This window comes from Rattus norvegicus, chromosome 7 (genome assembly GCF_021556685.1).
Source record: "Rattus norvegicus strain SHRSP/BbbUtx chromosome 7, alternate assembly SHRSP_T2T, whole genome shotgun sequence".
NCBI lineage: Eukaryota > Metazoa > Chordata > Mammalia > Rodentia > Muridae > Rattus > Rattus norvegicus.
Window position 1 is genome coordinate 23287457 of NC_141540.1, and position 25816 is coordinate 23313272.

At 44.9% G+C, this 25816-nt stretch overlaps 1 pseudogene; it reads left to right on the plus strand.

Annotated features, from left to right (window-relative positions):
• The first annotated feature begins 876 nt into the window (after window positions 1-876).
• The window catches only part of LOC134479833 (nucleolar RNA helicase 2-like), a 33701-nt pseudogene continuing 8761 nt past the window's right edge, over window positions 877-25816 (plus strand).

Sequence of the window (25816 nt, forward strand, 5' to 3'; positions counted from 1 at the left end):
GATAGAGGAAGGATTCCCATTGACCCGGCCCCATTGGGATTATAACACGGCACAAGGTAGGGAACGACTGTCCAATTATCACCGGGCTCAGGTGGCGGGTCTCAGAGGTGCTGCACGTTGGCCCACCAATCTGGCCAAGGTAAGAGAGGTCATGCAAGGAACAACAGAATCCCCTTCAGTTTTTCTAGAGAGGCTTATAGAGGCACATAGTAGATATACCCCATTTGACCCTACGTCTGAGGGACAACGGACTTCAGTGATTATGGCTTTTATTGGGCAGTCAGCCCCAGACATTAGAAAGAAGTTACAACGGATCGAGGGGGTACAGGACTACACCATAAGAGCTGTGGTGAGAGAGGCAGAGAAAGTGTATCATAAGAGAGAGACAGAGGAAGAGAAGTTAGAGAGAGAGAAAAGAGAAAAGAGAGAAGACGAAGATAGAAGGGACCAGAGGCAAGAGAAAGTTTTGACTAGGATTCTGGCTGCTGTAGGAGAGAGAGAAAGGAGAGACAGGACTAGACAGCTAGGGAACCTGGGAGATGGAAAAAGGCAGGGGCCAAGGAGGCCCAGAGGAGATCCACCTCACCAGGAAAGAAACCAGTGTAGAATCTGCAAAGATACCGGTCACTGGGCTCGTGAATGCCCCAAGAGGAAGCAGGAGGTGAAAGTATTGTCCCTAGGAGATCACGAAGACTAGGGGAGACGGGGCTTGGCCCCCCTCCCCGAGCCTAGGGTAACTTTAGACGTGGAGGGGACTCCTGTACATTTCCTAGTCGACACAGGTGCTGCGTTTTCCGTTCTGTGGACGCCTTTGGGAAAATTAAAAAGGGGTGAAAAGACTGTAGTGATTGGGGCCACCGGGCAAAAATCGTACCCATGGACCACCTCCCGGACAGTGGATCTAGGACGGAACAGAGTGACTCATTCGTTCCTAGTCATACCGGAGTGTCCTATGCCCCTGCTAGGAAGAGACTTGCTAACCAAATTAAAGGCACACATAACTTTCGCCTCTCACCAACCAGAGGTATCCTGGGGAGTAGGAGAGCCTCGGGCCCTGACCTTATCTCTACAATTAGGAGAAGAATACCGGCTCTACCAAAATAAACTGAGACTTCCCGAGGGAATCCAAGACTGGCTTGACCGATTCCCTCAAGTATGGGCCGAGACGGGGGGTATGGGAATGGCAAAGCAAGTTCCCCCGGTGGTAATCGAGCTTAAGTCTGGAGCCACCCCCATTGGGGTCCGACAATACCCCATGAGTAGAGAAGCTAGGGAGGGCATACGCCCTCACATTACCAGACTCATTCAACAAGGGATTCTGGTTCCATGGAAGTCTCCATGGAACACCCCCCTACTCCCCGTAAAAAAGCCAGGGACTAATGACTATCGCCCAGTACAAGATCTTAGAGAAGTTAATAAGCGAGTCTAAGACATCCATCCTACAGTGCCAAACCCCTACAACTTACTCAGCACGCTACCATCTGAGTGAATCTGGTACACCGTCTTAGACCTCAAGGATGCTTTCTTTTGTCTAAGATTACATCCCAACAGCCAACCTTTGTTCGCCTTTGAATGGCACGATCCCGACAGTGGGCAAGTCAGACAGCTGACTTGGACGAGACTGCCCCAAGGATTCAAAAACTCACCCACACTGTTCGATGAGGCTTTGCACCGTGACTTGGCCCCTTTTCGGGCCAAAAATACAATATGTTCTCTTACAATATGTTGATGACCTTCTATTGGTCGCAGAAACCCACAAAGACTGTGAAATCGGGACTCAAACCCTCCTGGTCGAGCTAGGCGAACTGGGGTACCGGATCTCAGCCAAGAAAGCACAGTTATGTCAAAAGAAAGTAACTTACTTGGGATACCCCCTAGGAGATGGACAGAGATGGCTCACGGAGGCCAGGAAGCAGACGGTAATGCAGATTCCAATCCCGACCACATCTCGTCAGGTGAGAGAATTTCTGGGCACTGCGGGGTTCTGTAGGCTTTGGATCGCAGGGTTCGAGACTATGACAGCCCCGCTACACCCCTTAACTAAAGAAAAAGGAGAGTTCACCTGGACTAAAGACCATCAATTGGCTTTTGAGACTCTCAAGAAGGCGCTGCTACAGGCCCCGGCACTAGCCCTATCAGATCTAAGTAAACCTTTTATCCTATATATTGATGAGAAAAATGGCGTGGCCAGAGGAGTCCTAACTCAGGCCTTGGGGCCTTGGAAACGACCGGTGGCCTACCTATCAAAGAAACTGGACCCTGTGGCTAGTGGGTGGCCTTCCTGTTTGCGAGCCGTAGCAGCAATGGCTATACTGGTCAAAGACGCTGACAAGCTGACTATGGGCCAGAGTGTTACGATAGTGGCCCCACACTCGCTTGAGAGCATTATCTGACAGCCACCAGACCGCTGGATGACCAACGCCCGGATGACTCACTACCAGAGTCTATTGCTGACTGAACGAGTAAACCCCCCCCCCCCCCCGGCTATCCTCAATCCTGCTACCCTGTTACCTAAGGCTGATGAAGCCCCTATACACAAATGTGAGGAAGTGTTGGCAGAAGAAACCGGAGTTCGGTCAGACCTCATAGACCAACCATGGCCAGGGGCAATGACTTGGTATACCGACAGAAGCAGCTTCGTGGTAGAAGGTAAGAGGAGGGCCGGGGCAGTGGTGGTAGATGGAAAGGCCGTCATATGGGCCAGCAGTCTGCCTGAGGGCACATTTGCCCAAAGAGTGGAGCTCATCGCACTGATCCAGGCCCTAAAGCTGGCAAAAGGAAAGGTTATCAATATTTACACAGACAGCCGGTATGCCTTTGCTACAGCACATATCCATGGGGCAATATACCGACAGCGTGAACTCTTAACATCTGCTGGAAAAGATATTAAAAATAAAGAAGAGATCCTTAGCCTGCTAGAGGCTGTTCACTTGCCCCATAAAGTGGCAATAATACATTGCCCAGGACACCAAAAAGGGACCGGACCCATAGACAAAGGAAGTCAAATGGCAGATCAGGAGGCAAAGAAAGCAGCTCATGGACCCATTACTCTGATGATGAAAACTAAATCCCAGTCAGAGACCAAGGAGACAGACAACAGAACTCTCAAAGAAGAAGAGGGGCAGGAATATTTGGCTGATATACACTGCCTTACCGATCTGGGGGCTAAAAAGTTATTAGAATTGGTTAATAGGTCCCCTTACTCTATTCCTGGATTAAAGAAGGCTGCCGAAAATCTAGTCAAAAATTGCCGCGCTTGTGCATTTACTAATGCTGGGTCCAACAGGCCCCTAGAAGGAAGGCGTTTGAGAGGAGATAGACCTGGAACCTATTGGGAAACCGATTTTATGGAGGTAAAGCCTGCCCAGGATGGAAATAAATATCTTCTAGTCTTTATAGACACCTTTACAGGCTGGGTTGAAGCATTCCCTACAAAAAATGAAACTGCCAACGTGGTAACCAAGAAGATACTAGAAGTAATCCTGCTCCGTTTTGGGGTACCTAAGGTAATTGGGTCAGACAACAGACCTGCTTTTGTCTCCCAGGTAAGTCAGGGAGTGGCCAGACAACTGGGGATTAATTGGAAATTACACTGTGCATACAGGCCCCAGAGTTCAGGACAGGTAGAGAGTATGAATAGAACATTAAAAGAGACCTTAACAAAATTAGCCTTAGAGACCAGTGGAAACGATTGGACAGCCCTTCTCCCTTATGCTTTATTCAGGGTTCGAAACTCCCCGGGCCCTTTTGGTTTGACCCCTTTTGAATTGATGTTTGGAGCCCCTCCATCCATTTATATGTCTATAAAAGATAAAACTAGCCCAGATGTATTTTTCTCTCCCTCTTTCAACCTCTCGATTCGGCTCAAGGCCTTAGAAACAGTAAGAAAAGAGATATGGACACAATTAAGAGAAACCTATATTGCTGGTGACACACAAGTGCCGCACCAGGTTGAAGTGGGAGACGACGTCCTGATGAGGAGACATTGGGCAGGAAACTTAGAGCTGAGGTGGAAAGGACCATATCTGGTATTGCTGACGATGCCCACCGTGGTCAAAGTTGAAGGAATTCCCACTTGGGTCCACGAGTCTCACGTTAAGAGAGCAACCCCTGAAACTGATCCAGATGGATGGACGCTGGAAAAGACTACTAATCCTCTTAAACTGCGTTTACACCGCTGGCGCAGCCCTAGAGATAAGTAACAACAACCCACACACCCCTGTCCAACAAACGTGGGAAGTACAAAATGGAGAGGGAGACATCGTGTGGTCAACCACCGCTGTTCGGCCCCCATGGACATGGTGGCCAGACCTCACCCCTGACCTTTGTAAGTTAGCAGCAGGCTCGCCTGCCTGGGATATCCCAGACCATCTTGACCTTCTTAATGCACCCCCTGAAAAACAATGTGTCCAATCCCCATTAGCGGCCTCAGTTATATACGGGTGCTCAGGACGGTTTTATCTAGCCAATCTCAGATCAGCAGGGATCTACGTCTGTCCCGGACAAGAACAACACAGAAAGCTTCGGGACCAGTGTGGGGGAAGGCCTGACTTCTACTGTGCCGCTTGGGGTTGTGTGAGACAACAGGGCAAGCTTACTGGAATCCCTCCTCAAAGTGGGATTTAATCACTGTAAAGAGAAACAGTAGTCATGATGAAGAAAACCAGGGCGAAAGAGAGATTAGCAGATATCTTAAAGGGTGTGCTGTGCCTTCTACCAACGGTCCAGAAGGACCTTGTAAAGATAAATATTGTAATCCTATACTTATAAAGTTTACTGATAAAGGGAAATAGGAGTGCCGGAGCTGGCACAGAGGAAATGTTTGGGGTCTGCGAGTAGATGCTCCTGGAAAAGATCCTGGGTTAATATTCACAATTAAACTGACGGTAGAGAGCACCCTTCCAGTACCTTTAGGACCCAGCAAGGTCCTCCCTGAGCAGGGCCTCCCCATCAGAATCAAGCCGCCGGTCCCAAAAACCGCCCCACCGGCTGTAAGGACTATAAGTATATCCCAAACTCCTCCTCAGGAGCTCCCATTCAAGGCTCCTACAACCGGCCAAAGAATGTTTAATTTAATTCAAGGAGCTTATTCCGCCCTTAATGAGACTGACCCGGATGCCACCACTGACTGCTGGTTGTGCCTATCCTCAGGGCCCCCTTACTACGAAGGGATAGCTTTCAATGGAAGCTACAATATGACCACAAGTCATGCTTCTTGCTCTTGAGGAACAGGAAAAAAATTGACCTTGACTGAGGTCTCAGGGGATAGTCCCAGCCTCTGTATAGTGACCCCACCACCCACTCACAAACACCTGTGTGGCCAAATCCATCCCATTGCTAAGACAGACTCCAGTCACTATCTTGTACCAAACCCCGTCGGATGGTGGGCATGCAACACAGGACTCACCCCATGTGTATCAACTAGTTTTTTCAATTCTTCTTATGATTTTTGTGTTATGATCCAGCTTATACCTCGTGTACATTACCAACCCGGTGATAGCCTCGAAGAAGAATACACCAACACCAGATTTAAAAGAGAACCAATAACCCTTACCCTAGCATTGCTTATGGGGGCGGGTATAGCAGCGTTAGTTGAGGGAAGACAGGGAATTCAATCGCTCAAAGATGCTGTTAATGAAGACCTGAGGCTGCTAGAAAAGTCTATAGATGCCTTAGAAAAATCCTTAACTTCTTTATCAGAAGTAGTTCTACAGAATAGAAGGGGCCTTGACCTATTGTTCTTAAAAGAGGGAGGCTTATGCGCCGCCCTAAAAGAAGAGTGTTGTTTCTACGCAGACCATACCAGGGTGGTCAGAGACTCTATGAAAAATTGAGAGAAAGGTTGGGACACTGAAGACGAGAATGAGACTCTTAAGAAAGGGTGGTTCGAGTCCTGGTATTCTCAGTTGCCATGGATGACCACATTGTACTCAGCCCTGGCTGGACCTGTGCTCCTTGTCTGCCTAGCTCTAATTTTTGGTCCCTGCATAATTAACAAGGGCATGGCGTTTATTCAGAACTGGATAGACACAGTAAAACTCATGGTAATACAGAGACAATACCAACCTATAGTCCAATTTGAGACAGAACTGGCGGACACTGGTGTTTACATTCTATGATTAGAATAAGAGTCAAAAGAAGAAGAGGGGAATGAAAGAATATAGATGTAAAGTAAAGAGTAAGTTTCAAAATTCACAGACTCAGGGCTAAGAAACCTGTGAAAGGCAGGCCCAGGCAAGTCCAAGCATGACACGGCCCGCCCTGCCGCCAGGACTAACAGACCATAAAGATAAAGAAAAGGAATGCAGAAACCAGCCCGAGTTATCAGGACTGACCCATAAGCCATCTGGCAGGAGGCCATCTCCCCCAGATTACTCAGAGTCACACTTTAACCATATGTCCTTCAAGGCCTGATAAACACCTGGCTTCTAAAATCCCGAACGCCCCAGTCAGCACATACTCTTTTGCTGTGTTGTAATCTCACTGCTATGTTTGAATGAGCCAATCACTTACAGCCTCGCTGGAAATTAGCCGCCACTGTTTGAAACAGCCAATTGTGTGTAACCGGGCCAAACCCCCTAGCTTTCCCTATATAAACCCCTGATTTTTGAGTTTCAGGGTCGACTCCTCTGTCTCCTGCAAGAGACACGTGTCAGGCGGAGCTTCATTATAATAAACTGCCTCTTGCTTTTACATCAAGCTGGTCTCTTGTGTTTCCTGGGGCGAGCCATCCTGAGACTCGAGCTAGGTTCTTTCATATGAGTGTCTTGTCCACATGTAGGTCTGTTGCACCACGTGTGTGCCCGGAGGCTTCAGAGGTCAGATGACAGTGTCGGATCCCCAGGAACTGGAGTTACAGACAGTTGTGAACTTCCCTGCAGGTGCTGGGAACCAAATCTGGCTCCTCTGTCCTCTGGGAGAGCAGCAGCTGGAGTTCTTAACTGCTGAGTCATCTTCTACTCCCAGCCCCCACTCTTGAAGAAAAGCAAGTTTTAAAATAGTTTACACTTAACTGTACTCTGCACTGCTGTCTGAAAGGGACCTCCGAGGAATACCCAGCCCTCAGCTACTCTGTCACACAAAGGCAGAAACACAGGCCTCCAAAATGTTCCTTAGGACCTAGCACTAAGGTCGCAGACAAAAGAGAATCACAGGCTGCTCACTGAGTTTCCAGCTGTCTGAGAGGATCCCAAGTAACCTTGACCAGGGAACAGACCCAGACAAGAACTGACACAAGCTCATTGTGCCTGGGGAAGAAATGCTAACTGCCGCTCTCTGAAGCCCAATCTTCCTAACTGGGTCAGCACATCAATCCAAGTAGATTCATTGTACACCCATTTTCCAGGATTATGATCACTGTTCCGGGAACAATTGTTTAGAATTAGTACTTGGTGCTCCCTTTAATGGGAAGACGGAGGTTATCTGCTTAGTTAGGAAAGAAAACTTAGTTGCCTGCTGAAGTTGCTACAGTAAAAACCACGCCTCTAGCTGTCAAACTGGGGGAGGAAGTAAGGCTCTGGAACTCTGCTGTCAGTAGGCCACACAGGTTGACCTAAGCTGCACAAAGTCCTACCACAGATGAGGGGAAGGTAGGGTGGAAGGTATGACGCAGAGTTTCTCATTATTCGTTACTGTTAGTTGATGTTACTATATTGCTTTCAAGCAGATTGGACTGGATCCTACTGCTCTCAACATAAACACAAGCACTCTACTACAGTAGCTGTTGCTGGTGTTAATTTTTTTCTCCCTAATAACTGCAGAATGACATCTCATTCCCTGAACTTCCATTTCTAGGATGCATCAAGTTTAATGCATTGCCTTGAATGAGAATTTGGACATTTACATTATTTATTTTACCACTGGATAGAATGTCTAAGAAATTTTAGGGAGCTGGGGCTACCAGTTAGTGGCACAATATATGTTCAGCATGCATGAAGCTCCTGGTCCAATCCTTATAATCATAAACATATAGTCAAAGTAACTACTTACATTTAATTAAAAACATTCCTTCTAGGGACAGGCAGGGTGGAGAACACGTTTAATCCTAGCACTCAGGAGGCAGAGGCAAGAGGATCCCTGTGAGCTTGAGGCCAGCTTGGTCTACAAATCAAGTTTCAGGACAGCCATGGCTGTTATAGAGAAACGATGTCTCAAAAAACAGAAAAACAAACAAATATGCTTCTGTATCCTATTTAGACTCCATAACCAATTATACATCCTTTGCTTCAAATTTTGGTGAAAAAGGTCATCACCATATTCCAAAGAGATTGTAAAATCTAGATTTTATATATATATATATATATATATATATATATATATATATATATATATATATATTCATGTATCATACATCATATATTATATATTATATTCTCTTTACAGCCCTGACTCACATCCACCTATGACTCCAGCTACAAAGGACCTTTATGTCTCTGTGGGCTCCAGAATTCACTACACACACCACCTCCCCTGTTAAAATTAAGATAGATCTGAAAAACTATTTAAAGATTTACAGTGCCATTTTTGTTGTTATAGATTTTGGATCTGATTTCTATGATCTGATGAGCTTTCTTCTTATTCAAAATAGAGAGAATTTAGGGGAAATGGCTTAGTGGGTAAAATGCTCACCACAGATGTCTGAGGACTTGAGTTCTCCATATTCACATTAAACAACAACAACAACAACAGCAACAACAACAACAACAAGTACAGCTGTGATCTCAGTATTGGAGGTACTGGGTAGAGGATCCCAAGATCCCAAGATTGGCCAGTTATTCTATGAGCTTTCTGCTCACTGAATGAAGGTGGGTAAATGCTCTTGTTGCCAAACCAGCATGTGATCCCTGTGACCCACATGGTAAAAGAAAAGAATCAACTCCCAAAAATTGTCCTCCAACTTCCACACCAGCATCATGGTGTGAATATCCCTTCCCCAAATAAACAAATGTAATAATTGTTCTAAAAACGTAGAGAGTGATGAGGAAGGTACTTACTTTTGACCTTTGGCCTCTACAAGTGTGAGCATACACACAGACCCACACACACACACACACACACACACACACACACACACACTCACACACACAGACACACACACACACACACACACACACAGAGAGAGAGAGAGAGAGAGAGAGAGAGAGAGAGAGAGAGAGAGAGAGAGAGAGAGAGAGATTCTTTTGAAGATTGGGGCATGTGTATGTGTGTGTGTTGAGAGGAAAAGAAGGAGGAGGAAGAGGAAGAAGAAGGAGGAGGAGGAAGAAGGGGAAGAGGAAGAGGAAGAGGAAGAGGAAGAGAGAATGTGTTTATATGCAATATGGGCATACAGGTGCCTGTAGAAGCCAGAAAAGAAAATCTGATGCCCTGGTGCTGGAGTTACAAGACACAGTGAGCCACCCAATCTGGATGCTAGGAGCTGAACCCCAGGTTCTCTATAAGAGCAGCAAGTGCTTTTAACCACTGACTCATCTCTCCAGCTCCTAATATCTTTGAGTGTTGAGTAAAATTGAGGCGCGGTCTAAGAAATCTTAAGTCTAAATTGTATTATAAATGGAGATTTAATTCTAAACTATTTTTATAAGGCCCTTAGCTTTTTGTAATTCTTAGAAATCTTGAGACAGCACTCTTGCCCTCTTAGGGGTAGAACATGCCTTAAAATGCACATGTTTATAGTAAGCAGCTCAATAGTGTTCGGGATCTGTACACATCGTGAATCTGTCACTGCTGTCAAGGAAGTGAGCACACTTATCCCTAGTCAAAGTTTTCTTCTGAATTTGTTTAGTCCCTCCCCTGTCACCCTTACTGCCCAATCTCTGACCTGTTTCTTATCACTACTAATCTGTTTACATTTATTTATCTAATAGAATCCTGCTGTGAGGAACGTTGTGGAGTCACGCTGGCTTTAGTTACCATCATCATTTTGAGGTTAATCTTGGTATTGCATACATGAACGTTCATTTGCCTTCTCTGCTTAAAAAGCACTGTGTTGTATAGCTACATAACTCCTTTTTAAGTGTTCATGGACGTTCGGATTTGGAGTTATTACAAATCAGACTTTCAAATGTTTATTTATTATTTTTAAATGTTTATTATTTCTTTTATGTGTATGGTTGTTTTTGTCTGCCTGTATGTCCTGCACCATGTGTACCTGATGGCCTAAAAGACCATAAAAAGACTCCGGATGCCCTAGGACTAGAGTTACAGATGGTTGTGTCACATGGGTGCTAGGAACAGAAACTGGGTCATCTACAAAAGCAAACTGTGTTCTTAACCCACCTCTCCTTCTCTCAAACCCTTATGTATTGAGACGGGATCTCACGATGCCCAGGCTGATCTCAGCTCCAAATGTAACCAAGGATGACCTTGACTCCTGATTCTCCTTCTACTTCCTCAGAATTGGGATTACAGGCATGTGTCACCCCACTGTGCTACAAAGTGAGACTTTTATAGACAGTCATATACATGTCTTCATGTGAACATGCACTTTTGTTTCTCTTTTATAAATGTATATATAGTAGCAGGCCTGGGGCATAGGGAAAGTGCTGGTTTAAGAAGTTGCTAAATAGGGGCTCACAGAGATGGCCCTGCAGCTGAGAGTGCTTCTTGCTCTTCCCTGGGACCTGAGTTTGGTCCCCAAGCTCTCAAGTATGGTGAATCCCTGTTGCTTCTAATGCCAGTATCAGGAAAATCTGGTCAGCTAGGGCAGCTGTACTCACATGAGCATTCACACACACACACACACACACACACACACACACACACACACACACACACACACACACACACACACACACAGTCACACAGACAGGCTCCTAAAAATAAGTCTTTAAAAAAAAAACTTTTAAAAGGTGTCAAGTGTTTCCTAATCTGTCAGGCCATCTCACGTTCCTCTGGTAGGTTACTCTAGCTTACCTGCCCCGAATCTTTCTCGGTATTTAACACGACCAGTCTTGTGGACATTTAACAGGAATCTCTGTGATATTTCCCAGAAAAATAGCCGGGCTTTCTTACTTATTGCCAACATAGACCGTCTCTCTGGAGAAACCTTGGTGCACATATATTTTCTGTGGTGCTCTGTCTGTCTCCTTTGCATTGCTCACTGCCAAGTCCTTGCATGGTTTGGGGACTTAGACTTGACAAGAATGGTGAAGGACGGAAGACAGACAGATGGGCACATGGACAGAAAGCTGTGATAATGTGGTCCAGACTCACTGCTGGAGAAACCTCAGCACCCTGGAAGCTCAGTGTGTTCAGTATAGAGTTGAAGAGAGGCAGGGTGACTGCATTCAGCTGAACAAGGACTGGGCTATTGTACACAGATCAAGGTAGCATGGTTTCTGGGTCATGGCTGTATCAAGCAGACAGGTTTAGCTAGTCTTGGTAGGAGTACTCTCTGTAGGGGAGCAGTCTTCCGGCTACAAATATCCAGGGCAGAACATTATGGTGGAGGTTTTCTGAGCAATTCTTTTTCTCCATGCCCACCAAAAGGCTGGTTAGTGACCATTTCACTGACAGGAGTGAGTTCCAGTCACGACCTGTCTCTGATTATGGCTCTCTAGAGTGGGAAGGTCAGAGCCATAAGCTTCTTCTCAGAACTGTGACAGACAGATCCCCTCCACCTAGTGAACACTGAATTCCAGCCTGCAGTCCTCCACACCTGCAGGCCCTCCCTTCTGCTTCAAATAGATCTTAAAACAGCAAGATAAGAGGAACAGCCAGCTGCATCTAATGCTTAAACATTCTAGGTCATTTTCTGTCTCTGATGACATTTCACTTGACCATAGCACTGCACTTTTTATTTGTATGGTGCTCATGTGCGATAGTCAACTGGTCAACATCAATAGCACAAGAAATCTGAATGGAGGAAAATGTTAATGAGTTAACTCCTGCATTAATATCCTATAGGATGGTATATAGGGAGTTTCTTCATCAATGACTACTATGGGAGCATGGTGTCCCATCTGGAGATGTGCCAATAGAAGGCATCATTATCTGAGCAGGAAAGTCAGGTCAGCATGCCAGTCAGCAGCTCTCCTCTGCCACTCTGCCAGCTCTCTTTCACTCCCTGCCTACAGGATCATGCCTCGTCTGAGTTTCTGCCTTGGCTTCTCGTCATAGATGGACAATGGTCAGGAAATAGGAGCCACATTAAATCTTGACAATGGTCAGGATATAGGAGCCACATTAAATCATTTGTGCTCCTTGTTGCTTTTGGTCATAATGTCTGTCAAATCAATGCAAAGTAACTTATGCCAGACACACATTTTTGTACACTGGTCCACATCAGGCAGTGGTTGTTTTGTGGCAGAGCAAGAAGGAAGGGAGGCTGATAGACCCTCCCCCCACTTTTAGAAAGGGTATTGTTGGGCAGAACCTTGGGGGATGGGCAAGCCTAACTGTCAGAAACTGTAGTTTAACTTACATTGCCTACTTTACTGCCAGAGATGAGGTACTCAGATACTCTGCCTTTATCTCCACAAGAGGTTTCTCACTTTGGAGCATGGAGGTCCCAAGTCAGGGTTTCTCTGTGTAGCCCTGACTATCCTGGAATTCCCTCAGTACACCAGGCTGGCAAGTAACTCATGGATCCACCTGCCTATGTTGCTGGAAGTAAAGGTGTGCACCTCCACCACAAGGCTTCCTCAAGGCATTTGCAATCATTCAACTACCAAATGTGGAGGGTCTAGTGACCATCCCCAGGCACCAGGCACAGGGATAGCAGCTAATGGGAAGCAGGCCCAGTAGCCCAAGGGAACAAAGTTCAGAGGGGCAGGAGGAATACATTTAGACACTCTACACAGCAGGGTGATGGTCTTTCTACAGCAATCTCCCCTAAGGTGTTCAGAGCAAAGGATTCTTTTGCCCGTAGCACATTAAATAGGCAGCACAGATAGCCATAACCCCCTTGGTTTGAGGGAAGTGGGAAGGGAATCAGCCATGTTTGGATTCCTTTTGGAGTTAAATCCTAAAAGCACAGATAGACATAACCCCCTTGGTTTGAGGGAAGTGGGAAGGGAATCAACCATGTTTGGATTCTTTTTGGAGTTAAATCCTAATGGCTCCATATTCTGTGTGCAGGCCCCAGCCTATTGGCCTCCACAGTTGAACAGTGAAGAGGCAGGAAGGACTGAGGCTGCAGTTGACCTGGCCCATGATGAAGGTCCTGCACTGGATAACAGTCACTGAGAATAACTTGGGAAGGAATATGAAGGTGTCCTGAGGAGGCAGATCTAGGAGTGCACTTGACCTTTCTAGAAGGCCGTCAACAAAACTGAAACAGGACTCTGGAGACATTCCTGTCTCCTATGATTTAGATGATGGAAACTGAGTGTACCAAATAATGAAATTTCACTAGGAGCCTGGACAGAAGGTGGCCTCTATGCCAGGTGTCAACACGCCAGTCACAGACAACACACAGGGGAAACAACATCAGGCCTTTGGCATCAGACACTAGAAAGTACTGCTGTAAGGTCTAGTGAAAGAACGCTAGAATAGGTGTACTGTCCTATCGTCCAGAATTACAGGTGTGAGTGAGACATTTATAGTGACCATAGTTTTAGTTGCTGCATAGCTCCATGGCTCTGAGAATGTGATACCTCTGTCCAAGGGAGGACTGACCTAGCTGAATCCAACAGCGAACACACTCTGCTGTATGGGAGGCCATATGCAAGCACAGACCTAGGACAATTACACTGACCTCAGAGGGTTAGGGAAAGATAGCACAGTCCTCAGGACAGCAGGATCAACATACCTCCAGGTACAAGGAAGACATTTAGGATGTCTGTTCTGTGAATATGAATTTGATGCTGGCGTCTTGGTAGTCCTTAATAAAACTAAAATTCTGTCTTATTTGGCCCTCTCCAAGTATCCAGAACTGCCTTTTTCCTGTACCATGCATGGGTCATAAAAATCCACCCTTCCTGGAGGCAGAGGCTTACAACCAGACCCCAAAAATGTGTGAAACCTTCTGGGGGCTGTGATGCTGGTGGTATCCTAAGTCTGCTGGGCCTATAGAGGCAGGGAGGAGTATCTCAAGGAATGAGAGGAAGGTGGGTTTTCCTAATGGGCTTTTGCTTCCAAAGAATGTGGTGAGGATCTGTTACATCTAAAGAGAAATAGGTTTCTCATCATGAGTTCCATGATAGGTTTCTCCGTCAGGAGAACAATTAATCATCAAGGCAGGATGCTTCCCATTTGGAAGAAGAGAGAGAGACTTTAAACATCCTCTGGGACTTCTCCTATAACTTTCCAAAAGTACTTTCTATAAAGGGATATGGCAATGCCACTGAAGGAATGAGAGAGCACTGACTTAGGGTCAGACCTCCAGTTCATCATATGTCCCACAGCAAAAATTCATTCATTCATTTATTCATTCATTCATTCATTCATTCATTCATTCAGTTAGTCATTCTCTTCCTGTTTCTCTCACACCTTTGTCCTTCCCTCTTCACTGAAGTGAAATGTGCCTACAATGTCCCTAGTGTCCCCTACCCACGAACCAGTTTTCCAAATAACACAGTTTGTGCTTTCAGCCTACAATAGCAGGATTCTTTTGGATTTAGTTCTTTGACCTCAATTCTGTGTGTCATGGCAGTCACAGAAACGTTGGCAGACTGCTGCCTCCCAGAGCACCCAACTGACATGCAGTATATTTACTTCTTCTGCACTTGGGTGGTCATGGGTTTGTTTCATTTGTTGGGATCCCTATTCTACAGTTGTGCATTGTTTCTCCTAATCAACTCCAAAATCCAGATGATCCTGTTTAAGTGAGCCATAGACATCATTATATTCACTAAGGTCCTATTGCGCTATACAAAGACCCTGGAAGAATAGCTAAGTGAGTCTTCACATATTACTGAGAACTTGAGAGCTTGGAATAGCTGGGACGCCTCAGGAAAGCAGCCAAGAATTTCTTGCAGATTGCCCTCTCTAGACATGAGGAGACTCAAGCTGTATTGCAAGGGCAGAAGAGCACGGCCTCCTTGTGGACACCTAGGAAGATACCAAGGTCAAAGATTCCACTATACTCAGGGTGTGCCCAAGAGTAGTCATATTAGTCCCTGAGAATCCTTTGACATGGGTCCAGGTTTAGCCCTCATAGAGGATGACATAGGGACACTCAGGAAGAAGTACAGGGTTACACTGAAAATAAAGGGAGGAAGCCTGCCCCGAAATGCTGTCTCTTAGCACTTATAGGACAAGAGGGAGGAGGGATTACTTAGAGTCAGTGAGTGTTTAGGACTGAGCTGGGCACTTCAACTTCTGGGTTTGAGTATAAATACAGATACTCAGAGACATTCTCTGACTTTTATGTTAATAGTCCACCATAACGAGTTCAGTGACATTGCCCTACGAATTCCACAGGAGGAAAAGCAAGCATTTTTGAAGAGCAATGTACATTCTAAGGAGTGCAGGTTCAAATCAGTATCTGGGTAGAGGTCACACAACAAATGAGATTTCTGTGTCTCCTCTTTCAGCAGCCTGCTGCCTCCTTTGATCTCCTGAATCAATTATTCCTCCCATTGCATCTTCGCAATTCTTTTTTAAAGACTACACATTGTTTCCAGACAAATCTCTGTTTCATATTGTCCACTGCGTCCAGTAGACTGCTTCATACTCCAGCATGAAATGGATGTAATTTGAAATGCTATCTTAATCAGTTGTGACGAGTGATATGCCTAGGATATAAGCCTGGGAATATTGGCATTTCATAGAGAATATGTACTTTTCCCTCTCCAGAGTCTGACTTATGTCCACAATAGAAATCACTTTGTCTGTGGTAGGCTAGTTTTGTAGACTCAAGCATTCTTTTTTTTTCTCTAAAGGACTGCTTGCTTCTGAGTGTGGATGGGGTTTGTTCAGGCCTCTTTTTCCTTTTATGTGTCCTGGGCTTACATCCTCAGGTTTTCTCCTTGGACCAGAGGAAAATGCATTTGCAATTAGTACTCATCAGGTGACACATGAGCCGATGCCCAGGGACATCCATCCCTGAACTACAGAGGCTGTCCTTCTCTTGCTTTTCATATGACGGGGGCTTCATTCTATCAGCACTTCAGTGCATGCTAAACTCACAAGCTACAGACAGGAGGCCTGTCTCTAAACACAATTCCTAGGTGTGAAACGGTTTGCCATTTCAATCTTTGGAAGAATCAAGATGGAACTCTTTTGAACTGCAAGAGGTAAAACAACCCTGAGAGTCCTGCCTTCATTCTATCCTCTGCAGTTTGCAAACAGATTGCAAGCACCTTATTACCAAAATGGCAAGGGATCTGCTCCTGAACTTTGCTGCAGCTCGCATAAAGGACAGCCACAGAGTGACACTGGGAAGCCTCACTGTATCTGGGGCTCTCATTCATGGGACAGCAGAAGAAAATGTTAAGCATGGAGACAGTTTTCCCCATGACATTTCTTCAGATAGGTGTGGTTCTAAACACAGCAGCCTGAACAGGCATGAACAGAATCAGTGCTTCTTAAATTATTGGGAAAAATTGAAGGAAAAGGAATTTTGAGGATAGAAAAATATATGGCCATGGACCAAGTCTTTGTGAAGGCCTTCAGCCAAGCCCACATTTATGGCATGATCCAGTAGTATTAAGTATGTCTTCATTATTTTCTCATACTGTCACTTCTGCACATATGATATGTGTGTAATAGAAGTCACAGCACATGGAGGGCTGAGGTGATTTGGCCTGCATAGTTCTCACTTGGAATAGTCTGTGACTTTTCCTCACTCATCTTTGGTTTCTCAATATCTTCTAGCAGAGGCCTCTCTGGGGCAACTGGTCAAAAATTGGTACATGAGGGGGTTTATCTGGCAAGGTAAGGGACATGGAACTTTGTGGGTTCCTGTTAGGATGTTGTCCTGCAGCTCACCCTGTGTGTTCCCTATACAGAGGATGTGCCCTGTTCTCTTATCCCAGACAGCTTCCTGCCCAGACTGCACTCAACATTACCATTGCATGACTCCCTCAGGACAAGGTCTGGGGACCAAAAGGGTTCAGGTTCACAAGTTACGGCTCTAGCCTTTGAGAAGAACAAAGTCAAACACTTGATGCTGCTGTCTGCATAAGCAGCTGGTTTGGGCTTTGTTTGGGGGTTGGGGGTAGTATTGAATGCCACTGCGGTCTCTTCAGATAGTTTCTGTTCCCTTTCTTCACACAGTTAGCAAGGTTCTTCTGCCAGGATTAATATTCAGTTACTTTTCTTTAAGAAAACAGATGTTCTCATGGCACAACCCTTGAAAGTTGAATTCAGATGCTGGAGAACATCAATATCAAAACAATGTAGTAAGAAGCTTCTCTGTGCCTTCCTTGCCACTATATGCTTTTCAGGTCCCTGCAAGGCCATGGTAGGATAATTTACAGAGTCAAGCCTTCACAGCTATACAGGAAAGCAGCATGTACTGAATGCCCAGGTTCTTCTTTCTGAAGAGATTGGCCATTAATTGAGGTTGAGAATTTTCCTTGACCTCTGCTGAGATATACAGGAAAAATCCCACCATATGGAGGTGAAATTGAGACAAGATAGGTACATAAGAGTCATTTCGTTTTACAAGGGAAAAAAACCACATCTCCCTGGACTATAGGAACCAAACCCCAGTCCAAAGCACAAACATAACCACACGGTGTTTTCCTTTTTTTTCACTTATACTTCCCTCATGAATGATCCATGAGAACAGGACCTGGAGAGGTGGAGAGTGTCCCTCTCAATACCTCAGCACAGTGCCTGTCTTGACTGTTGCCTTCAGAGCCTTTTTCTTCCTAGTGACAATGATCAGCACCTATGTAGGAGATTGAATTAGGTTGGTCCCCCTAGGGTCACGTGCTTCAATACAATTCCTAGTTGGGACAACAGTTTAGGAAGAATTAGGCAGTATAGTCTGGGGAAGAGCAGTGTCACTGGGGCTGGGTTTACAGGTCTCAAAGCCCAGGCCATTCCAATTGATTCTGTCTCTGCCTCCCACTTGTGGTCCAAGTGAGCTCTCAGCTGTTCTGTTCACAATGGTTTTGATGATCCCAGTAGATACTCAACTTGTAAATGAGTTTAAAGCACACATTCACTTTTATACGTTTGCTGCCGGGGTCCTGGTGTCTTTTTGCAGCGAATGTAAGGAACATGCAGACCTTAGTAGCTATTGCTTTAGTGGATCCAATGCACTGAAATTTACTTGTTCAAAAGTCAAAGCCAGTGGATATTTTAGTGCCCTTTGCTGTCGAGTCATTAATATATATTTGTGAATGCTAAAGGCATGTTATTGAAGGGAAGGGCGATCCACTGTCCTGGACACTTGGAGTACTTATAAATCTCAACCATGACAAGCATGAGCGGTGATCCTGCTATCAGAGGCTTCAGAAATGCAGCTTATCCAAGCTGAAGCCAGTGCTGGCTGAAGCAAATAGAGAACAACTGCCCAAGTAACCCTTTCTTCTAAGTGACCCCACACGCTCTCCTGAGCATGGAGCACCTGTGAAGTCAATGTTGAATAAGATAGACTCAGGTAGACTAATTCTGTGGTCTTTGCTAATTCCACATCTGGGTTACACAGGTATTTGTTTACGTCTTCTCAGGCAATGCCACCTTGGTGCACATATAATGCTTTAAAGAAAAAAGATACAGGAATATTGATAAGAATATTTCATTTAGATCCTAGTTATCATGCTCTATTAGCTTCATATGTCAGTCTGCAATTTGCAAAATGTATTGATGTTTAATGTCTCAATAAACAATGTCAAGATAGTGGCGATACTTTATGTCCGGCACTCTCTGCCCAAATAGTTTTCTTTGACTCCTCCACTTGCAGCAGGCCCTCCTCTATTCTGAGGTCAAAGAAGTTTCCTACAGCAACATACTGAGTATCTAGGTGGAAAGGCTTTGATGTAACGAGGACCTGGTATAGATTAATTGTAATAGGATGGTGTAATGTACAAGGTCAATGTTGTGATGAACACTGCCATACAAGCATACCATTTCATTTCTTAATGCTTCCTGCCTGTTTTAGAGGACCTAGGTTCTTGGAAGATATGGGTGGGTGGGGGGTTGTGGCTTTTCTTCAGAGACTTTTGAAATAACAGAAAGGAAACAGGAAACAACAGGGAAGCTCTCTCTTATGCCCATTCTGATGAGACACCCAATTTTCTGAGAGGGTGATGAAGGTTTCCTTGTCCAAGTCTTCCTTAGGCAACAGTGGAATTTCCTGTTCTGATGTGCTCATGTGTTCACAGGGGCAGACCCATCTACAGAATACAGGGCACAGGCAGTATCAGCTCCTCCTCTTGGGACAGTGTAGAGCAATGGAAAGCATGGGAGCTCTTCTTGCCCCCTGTGTCCTGACAGTCAGGGCAGCAGGTCCATGCTCTCCTGAGGGCTGGTAAAGGAGGAGGACACTGTTAGGCTCACAGGCCCCTCCGTTGGGTGGAATACAAGATATGAAGGGGTGTGCAGGAGTCGGGGTGGTGGAGCACCTGGATCCACAGGCTTGGATGAAGTCTTAGATCCATGCTCACATCTTGTGTCTGTTCTTCTAGAGTAGTTAGGGCCCCATCTTTTCCATTTACTTTTCTGGGGATTCCAGTTACTTGACATAAAACTCCATGATTCAAAGCCTGTCCAAAATGTTAGAATCTGGAGAAGTCACAGTTTACATATTAACTTCACATTCATTACCCATGAATGTCCCTCAATGTTTTCTATGGAGGAACTCAACTTTGGGGAAATTGTATCTGGGGATTTAGACTTCAATTTGCCAGGAGAAGTGAGTTGCAATGTCATAGGTCCCTGTGACAAGATTTGTCTCTTCCATGGTGTTTACTCTCAGTGCCTGTGAACATGTGGTCAGGTAATATAAGAGCATGCCCAAACTGTCCGCATCTGCCTTTTTTGCCATCAAATGGCTCATCTAGTGTGAGGTCTAGAGCATAATTCCCTTGGACCCATGCTGCCTTTTCAGGAAGATGCAAAGTCTGCATTGAGGTTCAGGTCATCTCTGTCTATTTCTCATCAACCTCTGACTTGCTGAGGATATTCTGGTGTTTATGTCTGCACAGACCAAGTTAAGGCTATGTCAGTAATTTATGGCTGTCACTATTTGCACAAATATTTTTGCCCCTTCTTCCTGCTTGGGGCCTCCTCCATTATTGGTTCAAGAAGTCCCCTGCTGGAGCACACTCAGTATTTACATGGACCCCCTTTGTCATTAGTAGGTCCTAGAAGAGGCTAATGATTATAGCATGGTATAGTGAAGAAGGTCGAGGAAGTGATGCACCATCCGGTACTTGCCTAGAAACTCATGGGTTCTGTGTCCTGCCTTGTCAGAGGACCCATATTCTTGAGACATATGTAGTAGGGTTTTGTCCTCAGAGACTCCTTCAGAGAGGAACAGGAAATCACCGATATCTTGCCCAGTCCTTGAAGCACCAAATTCTCTGAATGGTTCATGAGGGTTCCTTGTGCAAGGATTCCTTAGATGGCAGGGACATTGTCATTTCTGGTGTGCTGATGCAGACACAAGGTGCAGACACATCTTGAGAATGGAGGGCATAGGCTGTATCTCTGCTCTTCTTCTTGAGAATATGCAAAGCAAGGTCAGGCATGGAAGCACTTATTGCCCCCTTTTTGCCTGACAGTGTCAGGGCAGAAGTCCTATGCTATCCTAGGGCTGGATATGGAGGAGGCCAAAGTTGGGGTCACTCTCCAGTCTCTTTGGTGGAAGAAGAGAATAAAGGGGTGTATTCATGATAGGTGTGGCATAGGTCACGGATCTCAGGGCTGACGGAAGTCTTAGATCCACGCTCAAATGTCTTCTGTCCCTTTTCTTGTGAATTTTTATTTGTCCACATCATTTTGCTAAATTTTTCTTTTTTATGGAATGCAATGCCTTGAAAATATAGAATTCCATCCTCAGAACCTGGCTATAATGTGAGAATCTGGATAGGTCACAGTCGAGATAATTACTCACATTTCTTTTACCCAAAAATGTCAATATTTTGAATGGAGGGCTTCTTTTACAGAAACGCTGTGGGTCTGCAGAATTAAGTTTTCATTGGTTAACAGAAGTGAGTTGCAATGTCATAGGTCGCTGTGATAATCTATTTCTCCATTCCTTTCATGCTGCTTGCTCTGAAGTGGTGGGACCCTGTGGTGATAAAATAAAGTAACCTGCACAGACTCGCCACATGTGCCTCCTGGTTCACCTAATGTGAGCTCTGAGGCATGAAATCCTAGGTCTCATGCTGCAACTTCAGTAAGGGGCGGGGTCTGCCTTGATGGTCAGGTAAGATGCTATAAATTTCACATTATCATCTCCATCTTTTCAGATATTCTTGCATTTTATATCTGAATGGAGAAGGTCAAGGGCATGGTACTACTTTATGGCTGCCACAATTGCTGAAAATATTTTCTTTGCCTCTTTTTCCTGGTTGGACCCTTCTCCATTATTAGGTCAAGGAGTCCCCTGCTGGGGCACACTCAGTATCTTCATGGACCCCTTTGATGTTAGTAGGCCCTAGAAGAGGCTAATGCTGTTACGATGGTATAGGGAAGAATGTGAACAATGCGGTGCTCACTCCCATACTTTCTTACCCATTCATGGGGTTCTGTATCCTGCCTCTTTCACAGGACCCATACTCTTGAAAGTTATATAGCAGGGTTTGGTCTCAGAGATTCCTTGATGTAACAGATCCTTGACAGGAAATCCCTCCTTTTCTTGCCCAGTCCCTTGAATCACCCCATTCTGTAGGTGTTAATAAGGGTTCTTTGTGCAAGTATTCTTTAGATGGCAGGGGCACTTCCTCCTCTGGTGTGCAGACACATGGGGCAGACCTCTGTTGTGCATGAAGGGCACAGGCAGTATCTCTGCTCATCTTGGGACAATGTAAAGCAATGGCAGGCATGGGAGCACTTCTTCCCACACTGTGGCCTCAATGTGTCAGGGAAGCAGGCCCATGTTCTCCAAGGGCTGGTTATGGAAGAGGCCAAATTTGGGGTCACTCTTTGCTGGAAGAAGAGAATAAAAAGATGTGCTCATGATAGGTGTGGCATAGGGCATGGATCCCCAGTCATGATAGAAGTATTAGATCCATGATCAAGTACCTCCTGTACCTGTTCTTGTATATTTGAATTTGTCCCCATCTTTGGTATAGTTTTATTTTTTCAAGGATACCAATTTCATGGAAATAGAAAACTCCATGCCTCAGTGCATGTGTACAATGTGAGATTCTGGATAGGTCACAGTCGAGATACTTACTTCACATTTCATTTAATTACACAAGAATCTTTCTTAATGCTTTGAATGGAGGGCCTCATCTTTTTCCAAACTGTGAGGATCTGGTGATTCAGATTTCAAGTTGCCAGTAGAAGTGAGGTTTAATGTTATAGACTCCTGTGACAATCGTCTTCTCCATCTCTTTCATGGTGACTCCAGCAAAGGGATGGGTCCCTGTGGTGATAAAATAAAGGAGCACGCTTAGACTTTACCCATCTGCCTCCTTGCCATTACATGTCTCACCTAATGTGAACTCTGAAGCATAAAATGCCTTGGTCCCGTGCTGCCTTTTCAGTAAGATGTGCAGTCTGCAACGAGGTTCAGGACATGCCTGTTTTATTTCGAATCAAGCTCTGAATCTCTGAGGACAATCTGGTGCTTTATATCTGGATGTCAAGGTTCTGGCAGTACGTAATGGCTTCAACTATTTGCAGAAATATTTCTTTGCCTCTTTTTCCTGCTTGGGTCCTTCTCCATTTTTAGGTCAGGATGTCCCCTGCTGGAGCACACTCAGTATCTACATGGACCCACTTTGGCATTACTAGGTCCTAGAAGAGGCTAATTGGTGTAGCATGGTATAGTGAAGAAGGTCAAGAAGTGATGCACCATCCCGTACTTGCCTAGAAACTCGTGGGGTTCGGGTCCTGCTTCTTTCATAGGACCCATATTTTTTAAAGTTATATAGTAGGCTTTCATCTTCAGAGACTCCTTAACACAACAGATTCTTGACAGGAAAACCCTGATACTCTTGTCTAGTCCCTTGAAGCACTCAATCCTCTGAGGGTTTACTTAGAGCTCCTTGTCTAAGAATTCCTTAGATCGCAGGGGCATTTGCTCTTCTGGTATGCTGATGTGGACTCAGTGGGTAGACAAATCTCCAGAATGGCAGTCTCTGTGTTCCTTCTCTTGGGACACTGTAATGTAGTGGCAGGCATGGAAGCACTTCTTGCCACTACTGGCCTTATTGTGTCAGGGCAGCAGGCCAATGCTCTCCTAGGGCTGGATATGGATGAGGCCAAAGTTGGGGTTCCTCCCCTTTCTCTTTGGTGGAGGAAGAGAATAAAGGGATGTGCTCATGATTTGGGTGGCATAGGGCATGTAAGCCCAGTAATGACAAAAGTCTTAGACCCATGCTCAAGTGCCCTCTGTTCCTGTTCTTTTAAATTTAAATATGTCCCCCATCATTTTGCTGTAGTTTTACTTGTTCAAGGATTTAATTTCTTGCAACTATAAAATTCCATACCTCAGAGCATGTCTACAGTTTGAGAATCTGGATAGGTGACAGTCGAGCTAAGTACTTCACATTTCCTCTCATTACACAAAAATGTCTCAATGTTCTCAATGGAGGGCCTTATTTCTGGGTAAACTGTAAGGATTTGGTGGATTAGGTTTCTGGTTGCCAGAAGTGAGTTGCAATGTCATAGGTCTCTGTGACAATGTATTTCTGATCTCTTTCGTGGTCCTTCCACTGAAGAAAGGGGACCCTGTGGTGATATAATGGAGTAGCATGTCCACACTCTACCCTTCTGCCTCCTTGCCATCCTGTGGTTCCCGTAGTATCAGTTCTGGAGCATAAAATCCTTGGTCCTATGCTGCCATTTCAGTGAGGGGCAGTGTCTGCGGTGATGGGCTGGTGACGTCTATGATTTTACATAATCCACTGCATCTTTTTGGGTATTCTCGAATTTTATGCCTGGATGGACAAGTTCAATTTTTGTGGCAGTACTTTATTGATGCCCATAAGTGACCAAGTATTTTCTATGATCTTCCTTCTGCAACATGCCCCCCTCCACTATTTGGTCAAAGACGTTTCCTTCTGGAGCATTCTCAGAAAGTAGATGGATCTTCTCTGATGTTCCTAGAACCTATTAGAAGCTCTTGATATTAGAATGGTATAGTGTTTCCACTGTTGGTATTTGTGGCTGGATCCCTCCAATGAGATATTTCATGACCTCTACAGTTTTATGATCACTAAGGCCTGTGGTTTTGTGTTGCAGGCTGGATTCATGGTCTCAAATGCATGCTGGTCATTTGGGAAAAGTATCATGTAATGATTCCTGAGTTGTTTTTTTTCCTGTGGTGCTGGCCCTAAGGCTAGGTTTCTTGGATGGTTCCTGACAGTACTTTACACAATTTAAGGCTTGCATCCCCACCTTCTTCCTGATCTATTAATTTTTCAATTATGTATGTTCTCATCATTGAACTTTGCTCGTTTGTCAGACAGGGTCGCTCAGAACTCGACATAACTTAGATTCCATCAGATACTCCCATATCTACACAAATATCTCCAAGACACTACCTGACATACCCTTACCTAACTTTATAAGAAACTGGGGATAATTCTACCCTGATATAATTATACTGAATTTTCCTATCTTCTACTGTTCTCACAGTTCATCTGAATGGTTTTGAGAGATGTCAATTTTGAGATATTGGTTCTGGGCCCCAAGAATATTTTTCTTCCAGTTAAGAATTTTAGAGGAAGTCAGGGAAGCACTTGCCCAGAGGTATTCTACATTCTGGGAGAAAGGTAGTTTGCGAGGGATGCCCTCTATTTGGACAGAAACGTAATTGGAGATAGACAGTCTATTTACAAAAAAGAAAGGCAGTTGAAAACAGATTTCATATGTACATGGAGGTAGGCAGTTGGAAAGAGATGCTCACTGTATAATAAAAAGGCATTTGGAGAGAAATGCCAATGTACAGATGAGATGGCAGTTGGTGTCAATTTTGGATGTTCCGCAGCTCTTCTCACAAATGTCTAGAGTTGACACTTGGATTGTCGCTAAGTTTGTCTCACTAATGGAGGCATCAACCAAGGAGATGGGAAAATACCTGCGGAGAGAACTGCCACATAGTAGAAGACTTACTCCCAATTTTAGTAGTTAAGTGCCCTCTGTATTCAGATATTCCTAAATTAACCCTCCTAATATACATAACCTTCTCTAGAAATCCTTCCATGTCCCTGTAGAATGTTTTCCATTAGACAGACACTGGGACCCCTGAAGACCTCAGGGAATATACAGGTCTGATTTTCCTTGCCTAAGTTTAAGGGACTCAAAATGTATTGAGTAACTTGAGCTGACAATTCTGACCACTCATTTCCAAACATTTGAATATATGAACCGACTCTTTATGGAACCATAATATAAAAGATGTTCATTTTGAACCACATCCCACATAGGCAGGCTGGGGCCTCCCTTACTCCAGCAGAAATAGGTTTGAGGGGTTGCTGGACAAGGCAACATCTAGTGCTCCTGTTCTCCATGGGGCCAAGTGGCTGCATCCTTTATGGAGCATGAGCTGAGGCCACAGTATCTCAGCTCCACGTCTCAGGTTACTGCCTTACCTACTCCACCCCAGTGTACTTTATGTAGCCTTGTTAGAACTGAGAACGGAGAGACACAACAGTAAAGAATGGCAACTGCAGACCTCACCCATTAGGAATAGAAGGGTAAACTTGGTGGACAGACACAGATGGCTCAGCAGAGTGTTTACTTTCCTCCTGCCATTTCGGTCACAGTGAAGAGAAGGTGACTGAGGGAGGATAACAACAGG